Source organism: Salmo salar, chromosome 03, assembly GCF_965601325.2.
Source record: "Salmo salar chromosome 03, fSalSal1, whole genome shotgun sequence".
NCBI classification, from domain to species: domain Eukaryota; kingdom Metazoa; phylum Chordata; class Actinopteri; order Salmoniformes; family Salmonidae; genus Salmo; species Salmo salar.
In genome coordinates, this window is record NC_138293.1 from 96,595,955 (window position 1) to 96,613,847 (window position 17,893).

The 17,893-nt window shown below is 41.0% G+C and overlaps 1 protein-coding gene across 2 annotated transcripts in view; it reads left to right on the top strand.

The window, feature by feature from the left end:
• Positions 1-505: 505 nt before the first annotated feature.
• Positions 506-17,893, top strand: part of LOC106602019 (glucagon receptor) — a 252,163-nt gene continuing 234,775 nt past the window's right edge. Inside the window, exon 1 of one of the 2 annotated variants that reach the window (XM_045715820.2) lies at positions 506-842. The gene's annotated coding sequence lies outside the window, so the exon portion shown is untranslated. The remainder of the gene's footprint in view (positions 843-17,893) is intronic. The other variant, XM_045715819.2, reaches the window with a different exon arrangement.

A 17,893-nucleotide genomic window follows, 5' to 3' on the forward strand; every position in this document is an offset into this window, starting at 1 on the left:
TACAGATGTAGGATCTTAATTTGATCACCCTGTTGCAGGATAACTTTTAAAAGCAATGCAAGAAATGTAAAACCTGTAGTGTATTTGTGGTTTAAAAAGGCTACTCTAGTTTTACATTTCCAAGTGGAAATTACAGACTTGATTTTCCCTAATGAAAAATGTAGGCCTATCAATCCCTAAATGTCCATTATTTATAATCCATATAATAATTTACATTTTCTGTTGCTGCAGGATTATTTTCCTGCTGTAGCAAACTGGCTCAAATTAAGATCCTACACCTGTAGTAGGATAACATATTTTGCAACATGTTTTGTTTGGCGACTCCAAGTAAAATCGTACAATCATTAAAACGGCATATGATGGACATACCTGTGCGCATCGTTTCTCTCTTTATCATCTTTGGTGGCTAATAAGATAAGAGAGCGATGATAGTCCCACAAGCAGCTACAGAGTCGGGGGCCCCTTCTGTTTGACGTCACACCGGTGCAAAACTGACCGGCGCGCATTGACTGTGTGGCTCTCCTCTCATTGCACCCAAACGCGCGCCGGTCGATTTCTCCTCCGCTCCTCCGAATCGAGTTCTGAGACTAGAAGTACATCAAAGATCAGCGTCAAACTCTGTAGTCCTTACTGTCGGTTCTAGAAGACTTGACCGTTTTTTTGCATTCTCTATTTCTTTGAAAGTTGGATTAGCGCAGCTCGTTCGGCAGGATATAGTCCGTTTTCCAGCGGTTCCTCAGAAGATGACCAGTGGTGAAACTGAGATAGGGAACAGCGAAAGGAGGTCGATACTGCCAAAGGTAGGATATCCCACTAGCGAAAGGAGATCGATGCTGCCAAAGGTAGGCTAGCCCACTAAACTACCCTACTACCCGTAATTTGTAATGGTGCAGTTTGAAAATGATATCCTAATGACGATAATGGTAGTTTTACAGTACGTTTTATCGGTGGTGGTTATGGGCTTTGTATGTTTTATTTTGAGTAGCTACGTGCATTGCAACAACTTCTAGATTATGTTGTAATAACATTTAGCTTCACTAAAAGTTATTTATTCTCAGATCTAAAGGTCACAGTGTTTCACTGACGACACATCTGTTTTACGCAATGCCTGGTTTATTGTGTTATATTTGCTTAATGCCGAGAGAGCGACAGCGAGACAGAGAGAGAGAGAGAGGGAGAGACAGCGAGACACACAGAGAGAGAGAGACAGCGAGACACAGAGAGGGGGAGAGAGAGACAGCGAGACACAGAGAGAGAGAGAGAGAGAGAGAGAGAGAGAGAGAGAGAGAGACAGCGAGACACAGAGAGAGAGAGAGGGAGAGACAGCGAGACACAGAGAGAGAGAGAGAGAGAGAGAGACAGCGAGACACAGAGAGGGGGAGTGAGAGACAGCGAGACACAGAGAGAGAGAGAGAGAGCGAGAGAGAGAGAGGGAAAGAGAGAGAGACACAGAGAGGGGGAGAGAGAGACAGCGAGACACAGAGAGGGGGAGAGAGAGAGAGAGAGACAGCGAGACACAGAGAGAGAGAGAGAAAGAGAGAGAGAGCGAGAGAGAGAGACAGCGAGACACACAGAGAGAGAGACAGCGAGACACAGAGAGGGGGAAAGAGAGACAGCGAGACACAGAGAGGGGGAGAGAGATGGGGAGATAGAGAGAGGGGGAGAGAGAGACAGCGAGACACAGAGAGGGGGAGAGTGATGGGGAGATAGAGAGAGGGGGAGAGAGAGACAGCGAGACACAGAGAGGGGGAGAGAGAGATGGGGAGATAGAGAGAGGGGGAGAGAGAGACAGCGAGACACAGAGAGGGGGAGAGAGAGATGGGGAGATAGAGAGAGGGGGAGAGAGAGACAGCGAGACACAGAGAGGGGGAGAGAGAGACAGCGAGACACAGAGAGGGGGAGAGAGAGATGGGGAGGTAGAGAGAGGGGGAGAGAGAGACAGCGAGACACAGCGATGGGGAGATAGAGAGAGGGGGAGAGAGACAGCGAGACACAGAGAGGGGGAGAGAGATGGGGAGGTAGAGAGAGGGGGAGAGAGAGACAGCGAGACACAGAGAGGGGGAGAGAGATGGGGAAATAGAGTAGTAGTGCACAGGTTCTTAGCGCTTTGATATGATTGGCATTTTTGCTGCTGACTTCTGGATCCCTTAGCTGGCAGTGGGCACTGCCCCCTTGCCTACCGCGCTGTTCTGGGGGCATGGGATTATGATGTCGCCTGGGGGTGTCCGCCTGAGAAATAGAGTGAAACTAAATTCTCAGCCTGAAGTGGTAGCCTGTACTCTGGCTAAATATTACTGCTGTAATAATTCGTGTTGTTAGGTTGAATGTATGGGAGGAGATGCTACTTCTTGAAACAAATCTGTCTATAATAGTTTTTAAAGTTACATTTTGGTTCAACTGAGGAGGATTCTTGTGTAGGCTTTGCTCTGACATAGCATTTATAAGGGTCCTTTCGAGCTATATGTAGGCAAGCATTTTTCACTAAATAGGAGAAATGGAAGGCATGTTTTTATGATTAAAAAGTGCTAATTATTTATTTCAAACGTAAAATATTTCAAAAGAAGTTGTATAAAAAATATCTGCAATATTTATTTCAGAATTAGAAACAACAAACGATATTACCAGCTGTTTGATAATGGTTATGTTGTGTAGAGATGAATGTCATATTACAAAATGTACCGCAAGTTTGCCTTGGACGTACAATATGTAAATACAGCATTCACACAATGGTATAAAATAGTATTTTGAGATGTATATATATATATATATACATAATAATCTCATTCTTTATGAGTAGGGCTGGGTGGTGAATTTACCTAATGCGTAGGCCTAACCATATTTTCCAGTTTCGCAGCACTTGTTCGTGCTACGGTGGACAATGTCTCTGTTTTGTAATTGTAACATACAGAATAGTGTTTCCTTTTCTGTTTTCACACTTTATGACAGCAGCATCTGTTCCAGATAATATGAAATATTTGTTGGCGCTTATCAGCGCAATTAGCCACGCTGCTGCACGACTCTAGTCCCAGGCATGCGCTGGAGGCGAGTGAAAGCGCCAGAGTGCACGTCAAACCCTAATGGATCACAATTTCCGAACCTTCTAGAAATCTCTGTCAATTCAAAGGCTACGTAGTATATATTATTTCCATGACTCTATACATCCCTATCCATGGTTGGGGAGTAACGGATTACATGTAATCGTTTCATGTAAGGGATTGCAAAAAACGTGTAACTGTAATCCACAAAAAGTACAAAAATATTGTAATCAGATTACAGATTATTTTGAAACACTAGATTACTTCGAGAATTACTTTTAAATTCAGAAAGGATGTGTGCGAAAATAATCTTTGTTTCCTCAATAACATTCAAATCATCATTGTTCCATCTGAGTCTGACCATGAATCAGAGACCACTATGATGACACACCAAATGTGTTTGATGGATCGAGGGAAAAGAGCAGGAATGGTCTTCTTTCTGTAAACTACAGTCCAAACTATGTCTTCCAATGATTATTCAATTTCAATAAACGCTTAGTGGTAAGGATGGCAGCAGTTGTGTAGTCTACGGCAACACGGATGCCACTTATTAATGATATCTACATAGTGCATTGATGTGAATTACACTGCTGCTCTCTCATTTAGTTATTTGCGCCTTACGGATTGTGGTTGTTGTGGATTGCTGTTCACAAATCTAAATGTATATTTGAACCCAATAACGTTTGAATTCAAGAAGTTTAAGCTGCCTATCAATCATTGTTTTCTAAACCAGTGGACAGCCAGTGAAAAATGCACTCTTGCAACAGCTGCATAGTGCGGATCCCAGCGTATGGAATAAAAGTGGGCTTTTATTGCTCAATCTAATTCATGCTGATAAAACAATAAATCAAAAGGCCTAATGGACACATGCTCAAACTTGCAGACTGTTGATAGACTTAAAGGGGCAATCTGTAGTTGCTACATCCATTTTTGTCCATGGACTTCTTCGTTATTGTAAATGCCTACTGCTTGCAATATTGTCCTGACTTTCAAGAATGCCTGACTTGCTTCACCTTGCTTTTACATTTCAGTAGATGCTCTTATTCAGCACGATTTACAGGATGAACTAGGGTTAAGTGGTTTGCTGAAGGGAACATCGACAGATTTCTCACCTAGTCGGCTCAGGGATTTGAACCAGTAACCTTTCGGTTACTGGCCCAACGCTCTTAACCACAAGGCTTCCCGCCGCCCTTTTATGGTTAGCTTGCAAGTTTCGCCATTCAATTATTTCAGGTATACAGGAGTGCAAGTTTCACCACGGCACAGACCGTGGAGATATGTTGGCAAATGAGAAGTATTAGAATATGGCAGATATTAGTGAATTATTACATTCTATCCGTGCTGCTTTGGGCTACCAGAGACATGAAACAGATAGGTAGGTGGGAGGGCGCACAGTCTGTCTTTCGCGGGCTACCTGAGACCGGAAACAGATAGGTAGGTGGGAGGGCGCACAGTCTGTCTTTCGCGGGCTACCTGAGACCGGAAACAGATAGGTGGGAAGGCATACAGTCTGTCGCCAAATCATTAATGCACAATTTGCTTAAATGGGTAATGGAAACACTTCAACCACTTCATTTTTATTTGACACTGTAGTTTTTGCGAAAAAGTTATTCTTTTTTTTAGGTGTGACTTCATTACTTCCAGCTGTTTATATCGACACAAGATAGTTAAATGGAAACGCACTATTGCAGGCAATTGTTGCATTTATTTTCTATGCAAACTTTCCCCCCAAAATCCCAGGACAATTTAATTTAAAAATAGCTAGTGACAATTCTTATCAGGATATTGGACCTTCTTCCTCTTCTGTTTCAGCTTCTTCAGATTCTTCTCTAGCCTCTTCTTCTCTAGCCTCTTCTTCTCTAGCCTCTTCTTCTCTAGCCTCTTCTTATTTGGCTTCTTCTGCTTCTTCTCTAGCCTCTTCTTCTCTAGCCTCTTCTTCTCTAGCCTCTTCTTCTCTAGCCTCTTCTTCTCTAGCCTCTTCTTCTCTAGCTTCTTCTTCTCTAGCTTCTTCTTTTTCAGCTTCTTCTTCTCTAGCTTCTTCTTTTTCAGCTTCTTCTTCTCTAGCTTCTTCTTTTTCAGCTTCTTCTTCTCTAGCCTCTTCTTATTCAGCTTCTTCAACTCTAGCTTCTTCTTATTCAGCTTCTTCTTCTTCAGGTTCTTCTTATTCAGCTTCTTCTTCTCTAGCTTCTTCTTTTTCAGCTTCTTCTTCTCTAGCTTCTTCTTTTTCAGCTTCTTCTTCTCTAGCTTCTTCTTATTCAGCTTCTTCTTCTTCAGGTTCTTCTTATTCAGCTTCTTATCTAGCTTCTTCTTATTCAGCTTCTTCTTCTCTAGCTTCTTCTTATTCGGCTTCTTCTCTAGCTTCTTCTTATTCAGCTTCTTCTTCTTTAGCATCCTCTTCTTGTGCTTCTTCAGCTTCTTCTTCTCTAGCTTCTTCTTTAGCTTCTTCTTCAGCTTCTGCTTCTTCAATGAGTAATATATTCATGAGCTTTATTAGGTCAACTTTTCAGGTCATTAAGGTAATGTATTCATTGAGGCTTTGTTAGGTAAACTCAGGTAATCACTGTAAGGTATTCACTGCCACCACCATACCTATTGTGTGTAGCATCAGAGATATATGTTCCTGGTTTAAACAGCTCCATGACCATGATGTATACAAGTTCACTCCACAAATTAGTGATGGGGATACTGAATATTGTAATATGGTCTAATTACAAACATTACCCCCTGAACCCTACAGTATTTCAATGCATGAAAAGCAGACTGTACGTACTGTGGGCTATGCATAGAGAGTGAGCGAGAGCTCTATTTTAATGTCATTTAACCTCTATGGGCTAACCTACTCAACAGCCAGTGTAAACCCGTGGCGCGTTATTCAAATTCCTCAAAAATGCTAAAACTTCAATTTTTCAAACATATGACTATTTTACACCATTTTAAAGACAAGACTCTCGTTAATCTAACCACACACTCCGATTTCAAAAAGGCTTTACAACGAAAGCAAAACATTAGATTATGTCAGCAGAGTACCCAGCCAGAAATAATCAGACACCCATTTTTCAAGCTAGCATATAATGTCACATAAACCCAAACCACAGCTAAATGTAGCACTAACCTTTGATGATCTTCATCAGATGACAACCCTAGGACATTACATGCATGTTTTGTTCAATCAAGTTCATATTTATATCAAAAACCAGCTTTTTACATTAGCATGTGACTAGCATGTGACTAGCATTCCCACCGAACACTGCCGGTGAATTTACTAAATTACTCACGATAAACGTTCACAAAAAGCATAACAATTATTTTAAGAATTATAGATACAGAACTCCTCTATGCACTCGATATGTCCGATTTTAAAATAGCTTTTCGGTGAAAGCACATTTTGCAATATTCTCAGTAGATAGCCCGGCATCACAGGGCTAGCTATTTAGACACCCAGCAAGTTTAGCACTCACCAAAGTCAGATTTTCTATAAGAAAAATGTTATTACCTTTGCTGTCTTCGTCAGAATGCACTCCCAGGACTTCTACTTCAATAACAAATGTTGGTTTGGTCCAAAATAATCCGTCGTTATATCCAAATAGCGGCGTTTTGTTCGTGCGTTCAAGACACTATCCGAAAGGGTAAATAAGGGTGACGAGCATGGCGCAATTCGTGACAAAAAAATTCTAAATATTCCATTACCGTACTTCGAAGCATGTCAACCGCTGTTTAAAATACATTTTTATGCCATTTTTCTCATAAAAAAGCGATAATATTCCGACCGGGAATTTGCGTTTAGGTAAACAGACGAAAGAAAATAAAGCATTCGGTCGACTCGTGCACGCGCCTAAGCCCATAGTACTCTGATCGGCCACTTGCCAAAAGCGATAAAGTGTTTCAGCCAGAGCCTGCCTCGATATCGTTCAGCTTTTTCCCGGGCTCTGAGAGCCTATGGGAGCCGTAGGAAGTGTCACGTTATTGCAAAGATCCTCAGTCTTCAATAAAAAGAGCCAAGATGAAACACAATTTGTCAGACAGGCCACTTCCTGCATGGAATCTTCTCAGGTTTTGGCCTGCCATATGAGTTCTGTTATACTCACAGACACCATTCAAACAGTTTTAGAAACTTTAGGGTGTTTTCTATCCAAAGCCAATAATTATATGCATATTCTAGTTACTGGGCAGGAGTAGTAACCAGATTAAATCGGGTACGTTTTTTATCCGGCCGTGCAAATACTGCCCCCTATCCCCAACAGGTTAGCTAATGTAAACATCTGGAGTTTGCTAAACGGTGTTGCCACTTGGATTGGAACCGTTGCGTTGGTCAATTAGAGCTCTTTGGCCACGTCCACCAGTGGTGGGTTTGGAGTTGATATGAGAATGCATGAGCAGAAAAGAACCCCATACCTACTGTCAAATATGCTGCTGGATTTGTTATGTTACGGGGCTATTTGGCTTCCACTGGTCCTGGGTCCCTTGTTAAGGTCAACGGCATCATAAAATGTATCCAGTGCCAGGACATTGTAGCCCAAAAACCTGGATGTCCCTGCCAGGAGGATGAAATTTGGCTGCAAGTGGATCTTCCAGCAAGTCAATAACGCCAAGCAACACATATAAATCCATAAAGAAATGGTTAATTGACTACAAAATCATCATTTTGCAATAGCCATCTCAGTCGCCGGACTTGAACCCCGTTGAAAACCTGTGGTTTGAACTGAAGAGGTCAGTCCATAAAGGCCGTCAGATGATATCAAGGATCTGGAAGGATTCTGGAAGGAAGGATGGTCTAAGATCCTTCCCAACATGTTCTCTAACTCATAAAACATTTTAGAAAAGGCTCAGTGTCAATATCCTTGCAAGACAAGGTTTTGAAAACAGGGCTGCCGATAATTTTCACCACTACCGTTTTGAGACATGGACTGTTCTCCATGCTCCCGTCTGGCAGATGGTACCGGTGCATCAAGACTCTGGCTACTGTTCCCTCTCACACCTACACTGCTGCTAAAATGAGTATTGATTAGATGTATTACTGCCACTACGCTGTTCATTAATTATTGACTACCATTAGAATCTGTTCATCCTGCTACTGGTCACTATTACTCCTGTTTACATGTATATATTAGTATCTATTTATCCTGCTACTGGTCACTATTACTCCTGTTTACATGTATATATTAGTATCTATTCATCCTGCTACTGGTCACTATTACTCCTGTTTACATGTATATATTAGAATCTATTTATCCTGCTACTGGTCACTATTACTCCTGTTTACATGTATATATTAGAATCTATTTATCCTGCTACTGGTCACTATTACTCCTGTTTACATGTATATATTAGTATCTATTTATCCTGCTACTGGTCACTATTACTCCTGTTTACATGTATATATTAGAATCTATTTATCCTGCTACTGGTCACTATTACTCCTGTTTACATGTATATATTAGTATCTATTTATCCTGCTACTGGTCACTATTACTCCTGTTTACATGTATATATTAGTATCTATTTATCCTGCTACTGGTCACTATTACTCCTGTTTACATGTATATATTAGTATCTATTTATCCTGCTACTGGTCACTATTACTCCTGTTTACATGTATATATTAGTATCTATTCATCCTGCTACTGGTCACTATTACTCCTGTTTACATGTATATATTAATATCTATTTATCCTGCTACTGGTCACTATTACTCCTGTTTACATGTATATATTAGTATCTATTTATCCTGCTACTGGTCACTATTACTCCTGTTTACATGTATATATTAGTATCTATTTATCCTGCTACTGGTCACTATTACTCCTGTTTACATGTATATATTAGAATCTATTTATCCTGCTACTGGTCACTATTACTCCTGTTTACATGTATATATTAGAATCTATTTATCCTGCTACTGGTCACTATTACTCCTGTTTACATGTATATATTAGTATCTATTTATCCTGCTACTGGTCACTATTACTCCTGTTTACATGTATATATTAGAATCTATTTATCCTGCTACTGGTCACTATTACTCCTGTTTACATGTATATATTAGTATCTATTTATCCGGCTACCAGTCACCTTCTCCTAATCCCTGCCTACATGTATATATCTACCTCATTACTCCAGTATCCCTGCACATTATAAATGTGCTATTGGCACTGACCCTGTATAAGGCATCCTCTCATTTCGTATTTCTCCTGTTTTCTTTATTATTTATGAATATAAAATAATAATAATAATGTTATTAGTTATACTGTTTTTATATTGATTACTGCACCGTCGGGTAGAGCTTGCAAGTTAAGCATTTCACTGTACTTGTGCATGTGACAATAAAACTTGAACTGAAAACTTGAACTGAACTTGAGAAAAAAAATAATTACTTATTAAACAAAATCTCTTTCTCTGAGCAATCGTATGAGTAGAAAATAATTAAATTACATTTTGGAGTCACTTTTATTGTAAATAAGAATAGAATACATTTCTAAACATATTATTAGATTCTACCGTGATTACGGATAGTCCTGAATGTACCATGAAACATGATGAGTGCCACAGACGCACAGAACTCATACCGGCAGGACATGTGAACCTCTCCCCATTACAACAACAGGAGAGGTTCACATGTCTTTGGGGTATGATATTTTATGCGTCTGTAACTTTCTCACTCATCATTATTCACGGTTCATTCTGTAATCTGTAATCACTGCCTGACACCATACTGTGTTCCCAATCGGATCCTTTCCCCAGTGCACTACTTTTAAACTGTAAAGGGAACAGGATGCCATTTGGGACATGGCCCTTGTGTACCCTACTGTCTTCTTCTCTCCACACTGACAGGCAGTGTCCTATAAACCTTGTTAGAGTCACAGGTCTGTAGGCATAACAGATAGTTATATTAAGTGTGTAATTATGTAGTTGTTTAAGGGTTATTATCCTATAAACCTTGTTAGAGTCACAGGTCTGTAGGCATAACAGATAGTTATATTACGTTTGTAATTATTTAGTTGTTTAAGCGAGAAAACAATACAATATTACATCTGCTCATGTCACCTGTGTACATGCCACGAGACTAGAAACATACACCTTAAAATACTTATGTACCATAAACCCATCAGCCAATCAGATAATTTTTCAAACATGAAGCAACCAATCAGATAATTTATCAAGCATGAAGCAACCAATCAGATAATTTATCAAGCATGAATCAACTATGAGTCCCTATGGAACTCCCAAACTCCCAATCACGGTCGGTTGTGATACAGCTGGAATCAAACCAGGGTCTGTAGTGACGCCTCAAGCACTGAGATGCAGTGTCTTAGACCGCTGTGCCACTGGTGTGTGCGTGTGTGTTGTATCTGTGAGACTATCCAGAAGCTCTGAATATGAACATGCATCAGTTGACAGGGTTCTGCATTAACAACATTCTTCCTCTCATGTGGTCTCTCTCTCTCTCTCGCTCTCGTTGCTCTAAAGTACTTCTGGTTTCCTTGCAAGTCTGGCCTAGAGGTAAATAACGTCTTATTGAATGATGTAATATGAAAGCATATTGATACAAAGTAACATTCTTAGTTTGGGGGAAAGTGCAGCAGCAACCCAGACTCCTCATGAACTGTGATGTACAGGTCAACCCAGACTCCTCATTAACAGCTGTGATGTACAGGTCAACCCAGACTCCTCATTAACAGCTGTGATGTACAGGTCAACCCAGACTCCTCATTAACAGCTGTGATGTACAGGTCAACCCAGACTCCTCACTAACAGCTGTGATGTACAGGTCAACCCAGACTCCTCATGAACAGCTGTGATGTACAGGTCAACCCAGACTCCTCATTAACAGCTGTGATGTACAGGTCAACCCAGACTCCTCACTAACAGCTGTGATGTACAGGTCAACCCAGACTCCTCATGAACAGCTGTGATGTACAGGTCAACCCAGACTCCTCATTAACAGCTGTGATGTACAGGTCAACCCAGACTCCTCATGAACAGCTGTGATGTACAGGTCAACCCAGACTCCTCATTAACAGCTGTGATGTACAGGTCAACCCAGACTCCTCACTAACAGCTGTGATGTACAGGTCAACCCAGACTCCTCATGAACAGCTGTGATGTACAGGTCAACCCAGACTCCTCATTAACAGCTGTGATGTACAGGTCAACCCAGACTCCTCACTAACAGCTGTGATGTACAGGTCAACCCAGACTCCTCATGAACAGCTGTGATGTACAGGTCAACCCAGACTCCTCATTAACAGCTGTGATGTACAGGTCAACCCAGACTCCTCATGAACAGCTGTGATGTACAGGTCAACCCAGACTCCTCATTAACAGCTGTGATGTACAGGTCAACCCAGACTCCTCATTAACAGCTGTGATGTACAGGTCAACCCAGACTCCTCATTAACAGCTGTGATGTACAGGTCAACCCAGACTCCTCATCAAAATGATTCTCTCTACATTGCTTGTTTTGTCACATAAATTGAAATCAGGCGAACTATTAGAATTTTAGCAACCAGGAAATAGTGCAGCGTTTTCTGCATATTCTACCTTTAACATTTTTTTAAGGTGTAACGTGTATTGAATGCACGTTGAATAATGTTTGATTTGAGTTCTTGTAAATGCTCATTTTTAAGTTCTGAGTGTTCTCAGGAAGAACAGAAAGCTGGGGGACAGTTTGGTGGAGCACCGAGATCCACTTGACAAGAGGGAGAAATCCCCACCGTAATATTACTGTCATTGAGTAGACTGTCTCTCTATCTAAGAGTGGTATATGTCTCTATCTCTATATCTCTCTATCTAGGAGGAGGCTGTCTCTATCTCTCTCTATCTAAGAGTAGTAGACTGTCTCTCTGTCTAAGAGTAGTAGACTCTATCTATCTATCTATCTATCTATCTATCTATCTATCTATCTATCTATCTATCTATCTATCTATCTATCTATCTATCTATCTATCTATCTATCTATCTATCTATCTATCTATCTATCTATCTATCTATCTATCTATCTATCTATCTATCTATCTATCTATCTATCTATCTATCTATCTATCTATCTATCTATCTATCTATCTATCTATCTATCTATCTATCAAAGAGTAGTAGACTGTCTCTCTCGCTCTCTCTCTCTTTCTATCTATGTATTTCTCTCTCTCTTTCTCTATCTCTCTCTTTATCTGGTTTCATAAGCTCCGTCTGTGTAGCAGGGTGAAGCTGAGGTGATGGCCTGATCCTCCTGGATGCCCTAAATGTAGACGTCATGATCAGTTAGTGTGTGTGTGTGTGTGTGTGTGTGTGTGTGTGTGTGTGTGTGTGTGTGTGTGTGTGTGTGTGTGTGTGTGTGTGTGTGTGTGTGTGTGTGTGTGTGTGTGTGTGTGTGTGTGTGTGTGTGTGTGTGTGTGTGTGTGTGTGTGTGTGTGCATTCATGTATGTGTGTGTGTGCATTTTGGTGTGTGTGTGTGTGTGCGCAAAGCAAAAGACAGTTGTTATATCTGAGTGTTGATTCTAATGGGGTTAACACCAGTGGGATTGAAATTTACACCACCTGCAGTGAATAAATGAAATGAAACTCTCTCGCAATGAAAAAAGATATGGGAGGGGCCTCATTATCATATTTCCCAGGATGCCTTGTTGCAAGTTGCTTTTTATACTAGTTTGTTTTAATATCTATGTTTCTGCATGCACATTGAGTGATTAATTGATCTTATACTAAACAGAGATAAATAACACATTTTTCTATCCTAATCCAATCTGGAAGTGGGTTTTATTGAGACGGTTACTCCAGTTTCGATGCTTAATGAAGGTAGACTCATGTATTCATCTTCCCTACATTGCCAGTCAGTGTAGTTGCGGGTGATTAACAGTTCCAATTGTTGACAATCCTCTGACTGGATTACAATAGGAATTATATAACACTTTGCAAACCAGCATAATGTGACTTTCCGATGTGGCAGACCACTGTGTTAGGACAAAACTAGGCTGTTGAAGTATTGTCAAAGAAAATAATGTATTGTCGTAAATAATTGAATTGTTATTGTAAAATATTAACTTAGCCACTCACTTGGTGAAGGCTACAGGACTTAAAGCCATTGAATGCAACACTCATGTCTCTGTCACTAGCAAACACAGTCATGGGTGGCCTGGTAACTCTAAAATACACCCGAAAGGCCCCTTGGGAAATAAATATGCAAATAAGGCTTTACACCATGGTGCCAGGACAACAACCTCTTCCTCCAGGTCAGTAAGACAAAGGAGCTGATTGCGGACTACAGGAAACGGAAGGCTGAGCACGCATCCATTCACATCGACGGGGCTGTAGTAGAGCGGGTCGAGAGCTTCAAGTTCCTCAGTGTCCACTTCACTAAGGATCTATCATGGTCCAAACACAGCAACACAGTCGTGAAGAGGGCACGACAATGCCTCTTCCACCTCAGGAGACTGAAAAGATTTGGAATGGGTCCTCAGACCCTCAAAAGGTTCTACTGCAGCACCATTGAGAGCATCTTGACTCGCTGCGTCACTGCCTGATACGGCAACTGCTTGACATCTGACCGTAAGGCGCTACAGAGGGTAGTGCATATGGCCCAGTACATCACTGGGGCTGAGCTCCCTGCCATCCAGGACCTCTATGCCAGATGGTGTCAGAGGAAGGCCCTTCAAACTCCAGTCTAAAAACTCCAGTCACCCAAGTCACAGACTGTTCTCTCTGCTATCATACGGCAAGTGGTACCGATGCACCAAGTCTGGAACCAACAGGAACCTGAACAGCTTCTACCCCCAATTAATAAGACTGGTAAATAGTTAGTCAGAGTAGCTATATGGTTAACTACTGTCATGAAGTTGGCCTCTTTTGGTACAGGGAGGACAGTTGACCCCTCCCTTTTGCACACAATCCACCCTGTGTGTAAAGGGTCGTAAAAACTCTAAAATTCCAGGAGAGTCTCTGGCCACATGGCCCATAGAGAGACACAGGAAATTCTTCCAACTCATAGAATTGGAGAGCCAAGCGACATTTTGTGTTCTGGAGAAGGTATGGAAGATTGGTGAAGAATCCAGCAACGAACTGATCCGCTTGGTACAATTTGGTGATACTCAGAAGAGACAATATAGCCATATTACCATAAAACTGTTTATATAATAGACTCAGTTTAAGACTTGCATCATATGGGTGTATGGAATGTATTAATAAGGATAAAGCTTTTGTAAGACATTGAGATGCTATGTACTGATGTAATGTGATAGAATTGTATTTCTGTAACCAAGTCTAGCTCAGTCATAGGCACGCCCCCAGGGACCCATACAGGACCAGGCGTCATTTGACAAGCTGTTCTATGGGCACTATAAAACACCCCCGGATTTACATTTCTTCAGACCAGGCCTACACTCCGTTGGCTAATAGGTTTTACCTTCCAATTCCTCTACTGAAAGTGAACCATACCACGTGGTTAACTTTTAGACTATCGATACTGACAGAATAAGAACAAGTCTTTGATATTAATTATTAGTCTGCAGCTAAGTAAATGATATCATTGAACGCGAAGACCAACGAAACAACCATTCGATGACGACATTAATGAATGTCGCTCTGAAAGATCCATTCTAACAGAGAGAGAGAGAGAGAGAGAGAGAGAGAACGCGGACAAAACTTCCCAACAGAACCGAACTCTCCAACAAAGAACGACGACACACTGAGCGTAAATATATATTGATTGCAATTGTTCCCGAATGAGTGAGCCTTCAATTGTCAATTGTTAATATTAATGAACTCTGTGTAACTTCTGAGCCTGACCGTTTATGATCCATTGTTCAACAGGCCGACCTGCCTGTTTAGCCCACAAGGGCACATTCCGATACCAATCCTTTGTGACGATAATTACTGTTTGTATGTTTTTCTGTTAATTACTTAGTGTAGTAAATAAATGATTTTAAGACAATTGATGTATGGATGATTTTAGTAAAGACTGGGTTCGTGCAGATACAACAATTTACGACGTTTGGGATGAGACTGGACTAGAGGTAAATACACCATTGAAACTAGAAGATAATCGGCCTATACTGTAATAGAATATAATATTATAGTACAGGAAAGTTATATTAGGAAAATTATAGCTTTGTAATCTGAATATTCTCCTTGGTGCCCCGATCTCCTAGTTAATTACAATTAAACGATTAATCAGTTTAATCGCGTGATAATAATTACAGGGAGCTAATTGATAAACATATCTTCCGTTTAATGGTACCCCCAGACACGACACTACTTAACTGTCTGCATTGACTCTTTTTGCACCAACTCTTTTGACTCATCACATACACTGCTGCTACTGTTTATTGTCTATCCTGTTGTCTAGCCACTTTATCCCTGCCTATATGTACATATCTACCTCCATTACCTCGTACTCTGCACATGGACTCTGTACTGGTACTCCGTGTATAAAGCCATGTTATCATGGACTCTGTACTGGTACTCCGTGTATAAAGCCATGTTATCATGGACTCTGTACATGTACTCTGTGTATAAAGCCATGTTATCATGGACTCTGTACTGGTACTCTGTGTATAAAGCCATGTTATCATGGAGTCTGTACTGGTACTCTGTGTATAAAGCCATGTTATCATGGACTCTGTACTGGTACTCCGTGTATAAAGCCATGTTATCATGGACTCTGTACTGGTACTCCATGTATAAAGCCATGTTATCATGGACTCTGTACTGGTACTCCGTGTATAAAGCCATGTTATCATGGACTCTGTACTGGTACTCTGTGTATAAAGCCAAGTGTATGTTTTACTTTTCTATTATTTCTCTATTCTCTTTCTCTCTGTATTGTTGGGAAGGACTGTAAGTAAGCATTTCACTGATGGTTGACACCTGTTGTTTAACGAAGCATGTGACGAATAACATTTTATTTTATTTGATACACCCTACAGTGTTAAAACAACACCTCTAAACAAGTTACTGTAACATCACAGGTGTTAATTCCTTAACATTGATTAAGTGTAACAGCATCAGCTCTAATAAAGTGTTAATTTAACTGGGAATTTGCAACACCCATGGTGTTAGGGACCCGACATTCTGGGGATGTTAGTTTATCAACACTCTGGGGATGTTAGTTTATCAACACTCTGCGGATGTTAGTTTATCAACACTCTGGGGATGTTAGTTTATCAACACTCTGGGGATGTTAGTTTATCAACACTCTGGGGATGTTAGTTTATCAACACTCTGGGGGGTTAGTTTATCAACACTCTGGGGGGGTTAGTTTATAAACACTCTGGGGGGGTTAGTTTATCAACACTCTGGGGATGTTAGTTTATCAACACTCTGGGGATGTTAGTTTATGAACACTCTGGTGGGGTTAGTTTCTCAACACTCTGGGGATGTTAGTTTATCAACAGTCTGGGGGGTTAGTTTATCAACACTCTGGGGATGTTAGCTTATCAACACTCTGGCGGGGTTAGTTTCTCAACACTCTGGGGATGTTAGTTTATCAACACTCTGGGGGGTTAGTTTATCAACACTCTGGGGATGTTAGTTTATCAACACTCTGGGGATGTTAGTTTATCAACACTCTGCGGGTGTTAGTTTATCAACACTCTGGGGATGTTAGTTTATCAACACTCTGGGGATGTTAGTTTATCAACACTCTGGGGGTATTAGTTTATCAACACTCTGGGGATGTTAGTTTATCAACACTCTGGGGATGTTAGTTTATCAACACTCTGGGGATGTTAGTTTATCAACTCTCTGGGGATGTTAGTTTACCAACACTCTGGGGATGTTAGTTTACCAACACTCTGGGGATGTTAGTTTATCAACACTCTGGGGGGTTAGTTTATCAACACTCTGGGGATGTTAGTTTATCAACACTCTGGGGGGTTAGTTTATCAACACTCTGGGGGGTTAGTTTATCAACACTCTGGGGGGGTTAGTTTATCAACACCCTGGGGATGTTAGTTTATCAACACTCTGGGGATGTTAGTTTATCAACACTCTGGTGGGGTTAGTTTCTCAACACTGGGGATGTTAGTTTATCAACACTCTGGGGATGTTAGTTTATCAACACTCTGGGGATGTTAGTTTATCAACACTCTGGGGGGGTTAGTTTATCAACACCCTGGGGATGTTAGTTTTTCAACACTCTGGGGGTTAGTTTATCAACACTCTGGGGGGTTAGTTTATCAACACTCTGGGGGGGTTAGTTTATCAACACTCTGGGGATGTTATTTTATCAACACTCTGGGGGGTTAGTTTATCAACACTCTGGGGGGGTTAGTTTATCAACACTCTGGGGGGGTTAGTTTATCAACACTCTGGCGGGGTTAGTTTATCAACACTCTGGGGGGGTTAGTTTATCAACACTCTGGGGGGGTTAATTTATCAACACTCTGGGGATGTTAGTTTATCAACACTCTGGGGATGTTAGTTTATCAACACACTGGGGGGTTAGTTTATCAACACTCTGGGGATGTTAGCTTATCAACACTCTGGCGGGGTTAGTTTCTCAACACTCTGGGGATGTTAGTTTATCAACATTCTGGGGGGTTAGTTTATCAACACTCTGGGGATGTTATTTTATCAACACTCTGGCGGGGTTAGTTTCTCAACACTCTGGGGATGTTAGTTTATCAACACTCTGGGGATGTTAGTTTATCAACACTCTGGGGATGTTAGTTTATCAACACTCTGGGGGTATTAGTTTACCAACACTCTGGGGATGTTAGTTTATCAACACTCTGGGGGTATTAGTTTATCAACACTCTGGGGATGTTAGTTTATCAACTCTCTGGGGATGTTAGTTTATCAACTCTCTGGGGATGTTAGTTTCCCAACACTCTGGGGATGTTAGTTTACCAACACTCGGGGGATGTTA